At 36.8% G+C, this 10,055-nt stretch overlaps 1 non-coding gene across 1 annotated transcript; it reads left to right on the top strand.

Moving 5' to 3' along the window:
- Positions 1-3,675: 3,675 nt before the first annotated feature.
- On the top strand, positions 3,676-3,782 carry LOC127746318 (small nucleolar RNA R71). Its single transcript, XR_008007938.1, has one exon. It is a non-coding gene; the product is annotated as a small nucleolar RNA R71 (small nucleolar RNA).
- The last annotated feature ends 6,273 nt before the right edge of the window (positions 3,783-10,055 follow it).

A 10,055-nucleotide genomic window follows, 5' to 3' on the forward strand; every position in this document is an offset into this window, starting at 1 on the left:
ATGAGCGGGACTTGTAGCTTTTTGCTTCTGAACAGTTTTGGCATCTCACTTTATCCTTTGAAGTTTAGAATAATTGGCATCCATAGGAATTCAGAGTTCAGATAGTGTTATTGATTCTCCTAGTTAAGTATGTTGATTCTTGAACACAGCTACTTTTATGAGTCTTGGCCGTGGCCCTAAGCACTTTGTTTTCCAGTATTACCACCGGATACATAAATGTCACAGACACATGATTGGGTGAACCTTTTCAGATTGTGACTCAGCTTTACTAAAGTTTCCAGTTAGAGGTGTCCAGAGCTCTTAAGCACACTCTTTTTGCTTTGGATCACGACTTTAACCACTCAGTCTCAAGCTTTTCACTTGGACCTTCATGACACAAGCACATGGTTAGCGACAGCTTGATTTAGCCGCTTAGGCCTGGATTTTATTTCCTTGGGTCCTCCTATCCATTGATGCTCAAAGCCTTGGATCCTTTTTACCCTTGCCTTTTGGTTTTAAGGGTTATTGGCTTTTTCTGCTTGCTTTTTCTTTTTCTTTCTTTAAAATATTTATTTTTTCGCAAGCTTCTTCTTTTTCACTACTTTTTCTTGCTTCAAGAATCAATTTCATGATTTTTCAGATCATCAATAACATTTTTCTTTTTCATCATTCTTTCAAGAGCCAACAATTTTAACATTCATAAACAACAAGATAAAAAATATGCACTGTTCAAGCATTCATTTAGAAAACAAAAAGTATTGTCACCACATCACTATAATTAAACTAATTTCAAGGATGAATTCGAAACTCATGTACTTCTTGTTCTTTTGTATTAGAAACATTTTTCATTTAAGAAAGGTGAAGGATTCATGGAATTATTCATAGCCTTAAGACATAGACACTAGACACTAATGATCATGTAATAAAAACACAAACATAGACAAACATGAAGCTCAAAAACCGAAAAATAGGGAGATAAGAACAAGGAAGTTAAGGAATGAGTCCACATTAGTGATGGTGGCGCCTTCTTCTGGAAAGACCAATGGTGTTCTTGAGCTCCTCTATGTCTCTTCCTTGTCTCTGTTGCTTGATCCCTAGTGATTTTGGTGCTCCTATCCTTAGTTACTCCCAATAATTGTGTGGAGGAAAATATATCCCCTGAGGTATCTCAGGGATTTCTTGATGAGGGAATTCCTTGAGGTCCATGAGTGGGCTCTCTTGATGTGCAGTCAAATGCTCTATTATTGAGCTATAGACCCTTGAGATGAATCTCTCCATCTCCCATGACTCAGAGGTGAAAGCTTTTGTCTTTCCTTTCCTCTTTCTAGAGGTTTCTCCGGCCTTAGGTGCCATAAATGGTTATGGAAAAATAAAAAGCTATACTTTTACCATACCAAACTTAGAATGTTGCTCACCCTCAAGCAAAAAAAGAAAGAATAGAAGAAGAAGAATAAGATATGGAGAAGAGGGAGAGAGGTGTGGGTTTCGGCCAAGGGGGAGAAGAGAGGGGAGTGTTGTGTGAGAATGAAAAAGAGAGAAGTGGGGTAGGTGGGGATCCTGTGGGGTCCACAGATCCTGAGGTGATCCTATGGGGTTCACAGATCTTGAGGTGTCAAAGATTTCTCATCCCTGCACCTTTTAGGCTTGTAAAACGCCCTCTGTATGCAATTCTGGCATTTAACGCCAGACTGATGCTTATTTCTGGCATTAAACGCCCAAATGCAGCCTGTTTCTGGCGTTTAATGCCAGCCTGATGCTTGTTTTTGGCGTTAAACGCCAGATAGATGCTTGTTTCTGGTGTTTAAATGCCAGACAGCTCTTCTTCCAGGGTGTGCTTTTTCTTCTGCTATTTTTGGTTCTATTTTTAATTTTTGCAATTGTTTTGTGACTCCACATGATCATAAACCTAATAAAATATAAAAGAACAATAGAAATATAGATAAATAAAAATTGGGTTGTCTCCCAATAAGCACTTTTTTAATGTCAATAGCTTGACAGTGAGCTCTCATGGAGCTTCATATATATTCAGAGCATTGTTGGGACCTCCCAACACCAAACTTAGAGTTTGAATGTGGGGGTTCAACACCAAAATTAGAGTTTGGTTGTGGCCTCCCAACACCAAACTTAGAGTTTGATTGTGGGGGCTTTGTTTGACTCTGTATTGAGAGAAGCTTTTCATGCTTCCTCTCCATGGATGCAGAGGAAGATCCTTGAGCTTTAAACACAAGGTAGTTCCTATTTAATTGAAGGACTAGCTCTCCTCTGTCAACATCAATCACAGCTTCTACTGTGGCTAGGAAGGGTCTTCCAAGGATGATGCATTCATTCTCATCCTTTTCAGTGTTTAGGATTATGAAATCAGGATGGATGTAAACGCCTTTAACCTTTACTAACACGTCCTCTACCAATCCATAAACTTGTTTTATTGACTTGTCTGCCATCTCTAATGAGATTCTTGCAGCTTGCACCTCAAAGATCTCCAGTTTCTCCATTACAGAGAGTGGCATAAGATTTATACTTGACCCCAAGTCACACAGAGCCTTCTCAAAGGTCATGGTGCCTATGGTACAGGATATTAAGAATTTACCAGGATCTTGTTTCTTTTGAGGTAAAGTTTGTTGAACCCATGTATTTAGTTCACTAATGAGCAAGGGAGATTCATCTTCCCAAGTCTCATTACCAAACAACTTGGCATTCATCTTCATTATGGCTCCTAGATATTGAGCAACTTGCTCTTCAGTTACATCTTCATCCTCTTCAGAGGAAGAATATTTTTCAGAGCTCATGAATTGCAGAAGAAAGTTTAATGGAATCTCTATGGTCTCTATATGAGCCTCAAATTCCTTTAGGTCCTCAATAGAGAACTCCTTTCTGTCTGGGGGATGTCCCATGAGATCTTCCCTATTGGGATTCCTGTCCTCCCCTTCCTTTTTGGATTCGGCCATTTTGATTATATCAATGGGCTTGCACTCTCTTTTTAGATTCTTTTCTGTATTGCTTGGGAGAGTACTAGAAGGAGTTTCAGTGATTTTCTTACTCAGCTGACCCACTTGTGCCTCCAAGTTTCTAATGGAGGACCTTGTGTCATTCATGAAACTTAAAGTGGCCTTAGATAGATCAGAGACTATGTTTGCTAAGCTAGAGGGGCTCTGCTCAGAATTCTCTGTCTGTTGCTGAGAAGATGATGGAAAAGGCTTGCCTGTTTCTTCCACCATTATTAAAGCCTTGTTGAGGCTTCTGTTGATCCTTCTATGAGAAATTTGGATGATTTCTCCATGAGGGATTATAGGTGTTTCCATAGGCTTCACCCATGTAATTCACCTCTACCATTGGAGAGTTCTCAGGATCATAAGCTTCTTTGTCAGAAGATGCATCTTTAGTACTGTTGGATGCATTTTGCAATCCATTCAGACTCTGAGAAATCATGTTGACTTGCTGAGTCAACATTTTATTCTGAGCCAATATGGCATTCAGAGCATCAATTTCAAGAACTCCCTTCCTCTGAGGCATCCCATTACTCACAGGATTTCTCTCAGAGGTGTACATGAATTGGTTATTTGCAACCATGTCAATGAGTTCTTGAGCTTCTGCAGGCGTTTTCTTTAGGTGAATGGATTCACCTATAGAATGGTCCAGTGACATCTTAGAGAACTCAGATAGACCATCATAGAATATATCCAAAATGGTCCACTCTGAAAGCATGTCAGAAGGACACTTTTTGGTCAACTGATTGTATCTTTCCTAAGCTTCATAGAGGGATTCACCATCTTTTTGCTTGAAGTCTGAACATCCACTCTAAGCTTGCTCAGCTTTTGAGGAGGAAAGAACTTGGCCAAGAAGGCCATGACCAGCTTATCCCAAGAATCCAGGCTATCTTTAGGTTGTGAGTCCAACCATGTTCTAGCCCTGTCTCTTACATCAAAAGGGAAAAGCATGAGCCTGTAGACTTCAGGATTTACTCCATTAGTCTTAACAGTATCACAGATCTGCAAGAACTCAGTTAAAAACTGATAGGATCTTCTGATGGAAGTCCATGAAATTTGTAGTTCTGTTGCATTAGAGCAACTAGTTGAGGCTTCAGCTCAAAATTGTTTCCTCCAATGGCAGGGATTGAGATGCTTCTTCCATAAAAGTTGGAAGTAGGTGTAGTATAATCACCAAGCATCCTCCTTGCATTGTTGTTGGATTCGGACATGTCTCCTTCTTTTTCGAGATTCTCTGTAAGGTTTTCTCTGGATTGTTGTGCTTTAGCTTCTCTTAGTTTTTTCTTCAGAGTCCTTTCAAGTTCAGGATCTGCTTCAACAAGAATGTCCTTGTCCTTGCTCCTGCTCATATGAAAAAGAAAAGAACAGAAAAGAAAAGGAATCCTCTATGTCACAGTATAGGGATTCCTTTATGTGAGTAGAAGAAAAGAAGAATAAGAATGAAGAGGAGAAAAATTTGAACACGGAAGAGAAGAGAGGGTTCGAATTTTAAGATAAAGAGAAGTGTTAGTAAATAAATAAAATAAATAGAAAGAGATGAGAGAGAAGAGTTTTCGAAAATTATTTTTGAAAAATAGTTAGTGATTTTCGAAAATTAAGAGAAGAAATAAGATTAAAATTAAAATTTGAAACAATAAGTTAATTAAAAGAATTTTGAAAAAGAGGGAGGTGATTTTCGAAAATTAGAGAAAGAAAAGTAGTTAGGTGGTTTTGAAAAAGATAAGAAATAGTAAAATAAACAAAAAATCAATTAGTTAGTTGAAAAAGATTTGAAAATCAATTTTTGAAAAGATAGGAAGTTAGAAAAGAATTTTTAAATCAATTTTGAAAAAGATATGAATTGAAAAAGATATGTTTGAGATTTGTTTTAAAAAAGATTTGAAAAGGAAATTAAAAAGATTTGATTTTTAAAATTAAAATTGATTACTTGACTAACAAGAAACTAAAAGATATGATTCTAGAATTTAAAGATTGAACCTTTCTTAACAAGAAAGTAACAAACTTCAAATTTTTGAATCAATCACATTAATTTTTAGTAAAGTTTTTGAAATTTTGAAATGAAATAAAGAAAAAGATTTTGAAAATCAATTAAAAAATTTTCGAACAAATAAAAGAAAAAATGAAAAAGATTTGATTTTTTTGAAAAAGATTTTGAAAAGATAGGATTTTTAAAATTGAAATCTTGACTTGACTAACAAGAAACAACTTATTTTAAAAAATTTTGACTAAGTCAACCCAAAGATTTTGAAAATTATGAGTAAAATAAGGAAAAGATATTTTTTAATTTTTTGAATTTAATGTGGAAAGAGAAAAACAACAAAATGACTCAAGACATAAAAATTATGAATCAAAACAACTAATGCATGCAAGAACACTATGAATATCAAGATGAACACCAAGAACACTTTGAAGATCAAGATGAAAATCAAGACTTATTTTTGAAAAATTTTCAAGAAAAGAAAAACATGCAAGACACCAAACTTAGAAAATTTCAATGTTTAGACACTATGGATTAAAAAATGCATATGAAAAACAACAAAAGACACAAAACAAGAAAATATGAAGATTAAATAAGAAGACCTATCAAGAACAACTTGAAGATCATGAAGAACACCATGCATGAGTTTTTCAAAAAATGCACAAATTTTAAAAAACATGCAATTGACACCAGACTTAAAAATTGACACTAGACTCAAACAAGAAACACAAAAATAATTTTTTTATAATTTTATTTTTTTATTTTTCCAAAAATTATTTTGGAAAAGCGAAAACAAATAAAAATTTTTGAAAGATTTTTGAAAATTTTTTGAAAAGAAAATTACCTAATCTGAGAAACAAGATGAACCGTCAGTTGTCCAAACTCAAACAATCCCCGGCAACGGCGCCATAAACTTGGTGCACGAAATTGTGATCTCAATAGCGCCAAAAACTTGGTACGCACAATTGTAATATCACTCTTTTTCACAACTTCTCACAACTAACCAGCAAGTGCACTGGGTCGTCCAAGTAATAAACCTTACGTGAGTAAGGGTCGGTCCCACGGAGATTGTCGGTATGAAGCAAGCTATGGTCATCTTGTAAATCTCAGTCAGGCGGATTCTAATGGTTATAATAGTTTTCGAATATAAAGATAAATAAAGCATAAAATAAAGATAGAGATACTTATGTAAACCATTGGTGGGAATTTTAGATAAGTGTATGGAGATGCTTTATCCCTCTTGAATTTCTGCTTTCCTACTACTTTCATTCAATCATTCTTACCCCTTTCCATGGCATGCTGTATGTAGGGCATCACCGTTGTCAATGGCTACTTCCCATCCTCTTAGTGAAAATGGTCCAAATGTGCTGTCACAGCATGGCTAATCATCTGTCGGTTCTCGATCATGTTGGAATAGAATCTAGTGATTCTTTTGCATCTGTCACTACGCCCAACACTCGCGAGTTTGAAGCTCGTCACAGTCATCCCATCTTAGATTCTACTCGGAATACCATAGACAAGGTTTAGACTTTCCGGATCTTTGGAATGGCCGCCAATAATTCTAGCTTATACCACGAAGACTCTGATTAAGGAATCCAAGAGATACTCATTCAATCGAAGATAGAACAGAGGTATTTGTCAGGCACGCGTTCATAAGTGAGAATAGTGATGAGGGTCACGGATCATCACATTCATCAGGTTGAAGTTATTTATCGGTAGCATGAGACGACAGCAGGGTATGCGCCTGAATGAGAGGATCGTTCTGTACTTGCAGATGGCTGGTTTATACCATCTTGCGAGACTGAACGAGACTTGGTTTAGGTTGGATGAGCTATTGATGAGTGCATTCGTGGAGAGATGGCGTCCGGAAGCACACATTCTATATGCCGTTCGGGGAGTGCACAATTACATTGCAGGACGTAGCGTACTAGTTAGGGCTGCCAATCGATGGACAGTACATCAGCAGATGCTTGACACAGTTTAAGCGATACATCGAGGGCGGTCGCCCAGCTTGGGTGTGATTCCAGGAGCTGTTGGGTGTATTGCCTCTGACAACACCGTTGTTAGGAGGTATGCCCGGGCCTATATCATGATGCTTTTGGAGACTCAGCTATTTGGCAACAAGTCCGGCACTCTCCTGCGCATTTGATGGCTGCCATACGTGGCCAGGCTTGAGGACATGGGTGGGTACAGTTGGGGATCAGCTGCTCTATCATGGTTATACCGGTGCATGTATCGTGTGGCGAATAGGAACGTTGTCTAGTTAGTCGGTCCATTGCAGCTGCTTCAGTCATGGATCTTCTGGCGGTTTCCTAGTTTCAGGCCCGCTGGATATGATACCTTTTGTTGGCCTTTGGCCACGAGGTAATGTTATATTTAAGTGCTATCTTTCTCTTTTATTTTTCAGAGTTATTTTCATTTAATGATACGTGTATTTGGGGTTGCAGGTGGTCAGGTGATGAGCGGATAATTTATACGCTTTTTGGCATTGTTTTTAGATAGTTTTTAGTGTAATCTAGCTACTTTTAAGGATGTTTTCATTAGTTTTTATGCTAAATTCACATTTCTGGACTTTACTATGAGTTGGTGTGTTTTTCTGTGATTTCAGGTAACTTCTAGCTGAAATTGAGGGATCTGAGCAAAACTCTGATAAGGAGGCTGACAAAGGACTGCTGATGCTGTTGGAATCTGACCTCCCTACACTCGAAATGGATTTTCTGGAGCTACAGAACACCAAATGGCATGTTCTTAACGGCTTTGGAAAGTAGACATCCAGAGCTTTTCAGCAATATATAATAGTCCATACTTTATTCATGATTAGATGACGTAAATTGGCACACAACGCCAGTTTCATGCTGCATTCTGGAGTCAAACGCCAGAAGCACGTCACAAACCGAAGTTAAACGCCAGAAACATGTTAAAACTTGGCGTTCAACTCCAAAAGAAGCCTCTGCACGTGGAAAGCTCAAGCTCAGTCCAAGCACACACCAAAGTGGGCCCTGAAATTGGATTTATGCATCAATTACTTACTTCTGTAAACCCTAGTAGCTAGTTTAGTATAAATAGAACTTTTTACTAGTGTATTAGACATCTTTTGACTATCTAGCCTTTTGACCATTCGGTCTTTTGATTACGTTTGGGGGCTGGCCATTCGGCCATGCCTGAGCCTTCATCACTTATGTATTTTCAACGGTGGAGTTTCTACACACCATAGATTAAGGGTGTGGAGCTCTGCTGTACCTCAAGTTTTAATGCAATTATTACTATTTTTTATTCAATTCAGCTATTCCTGTTCTAAGATATTCGTTGCACTTCAGCATGATGAATGTGATGATCTGTGACACTCATCATCATTCTCACCTATGAACGTGTGACTGACAACCACTTCCGTTCTACTTTAGACCGGGCGCATATCTCTTGGATTCCTTAATCAGAATCTTCGTGGTATAAGCTAGATTGATGGTGGCATTCATGAGAATCCGAAAAGTCTAGACCTTGTCTGTGGTATTCCGAGTAGGATTCAGGGATTGAATGACTGTGACGAGCTTCAAACTCGCGATTGTTGGGTGTGATGACAAACACAAAAGAATCAAGGGATTCTATTCCAACATGATCGAGAACCGACAGATGATTAGCCGTGCCGTGACAGAGCATTTGGACCTTTTTCACTGAGAGGATGGGATGTAGCCATTGACATCAGTGATGCCCTACATACAGCTTGCCATGGAAAGGAATAAGAAGGATTGAAGGAAGGCAGTAGGAAAGCAGAGATCCAACAGGGACAAGCATCTCCATACACTTATCTGAAATTCACACCATTGAATTACATGAGTAACTCTATCTTTATTTTCTGCTTTATTTATTATTCGAAAACTCCATAACATTTACTATCCGCCTAACTAAGATCTACAAGATGACCATAGCTTGCTTCATACCAACAATCTCTGTGGGATCGACCCTTACTCACGTAAGGTATTACTTGGACGACCCAGTGCACTTGCTAGTTAGTTGTGTGGAGTTGTGACTAAGTGTGATTCACGTTTGAGAGCGCTACCAAGTTTTTGGCGCCATTGTTGATGATCACAATTTTGTGCACCAAGTTTTTGGCACCGTTGCCGGGGATTGTTCGAGTTTGGACAACTGACGGTTCTTCTTGTTGCTCAGATTAGGTAATTTTCTTTTTTTTTTATTTTCTTTTCAAAAAGTTTTCAAAAATATTTTTTTAAAATCCTCCCTCTATTTTTGAAAAATCTTTCAGAGTTTTTAAGAATGAATTCTAGAGTTTTAAAATGGTATGCTGAAACTTGGCTGGCCATCAAGCTTTAGACTAACCTGGTATGATTCCTGGAATTTTGATTGAAGCCTTTGAATTCATTACTTCCTTTTTCCTATATGTTTTTCGAAAAATATAAAATAAAATCCAAAAAAATAATAAAATTATAAAAATCAAAAATATTTTTGTGTTTCTTGTTTGAGTCTTGTGTCATGTTTTAAGTTTGGTGTCAATTGCAGATTCATTTTGTTCTTGCAATTTTCAAAAATTCATGCATTCATAGTGTTCTTCATGATTTTCAAGTTGTTCTTGGTAAGTCTTCTTGTTTGATCTTGATGTTTTCTTGTTTTGTGTCTTTTATTGTTTTTCATGTGCATTTTTGCATTCATAGTGTCTAAACATTAAAGATTTCTAAGTTTGGTGTCTTGCATGTTTTCTTTGCATAAAAATTTTTTCAAAAATATGTTCTTGATGTTCATCATGATCTTCAAAGTGTTTTTGATGTTCATCTTGACATTCATAGTGTTCTTGCATGCATCATGTGTTTTGATTCATAATTTTCATGTTATGAGTCATTTTTATGTTTTTCCCCCTCATCATCAAAAGTTCAAAAAAATATCTTTTCCTTTTTTCTCTCAAAATTTCGAAAATTTGAGTTGACTTAGTCGAAAATTTTTAAAATGAGTTGTTTCTTGTAAGTCAAGTCAAATTTTTAAATTTTAAAAATCTTATCTTTTCAAAACTTTTTCAAAAAATTAAATCTTTTTCATTTCATTTTTTTTACTATTTTTCGAAAATTTAAAAATATTTTTCAAAATATTTTTCTTAATTTTATTTCAAA

The sequence above is a fragment of the Arachis duranensis genome, chromosome 3, assembly GCF_000817695.3.
Source record: "Arachis duranensis cultivar V14167 chromosome 3, aradu.V14167.gnm2.J7QH, whole genome shotgun sequence".
Taxonomy (NCBI): Eukaryota; Viridiplantae; Streptophyta; class Magnoliopsida; order Fabales; family Fabaceae; genus Arachis; species Arachis duranensis.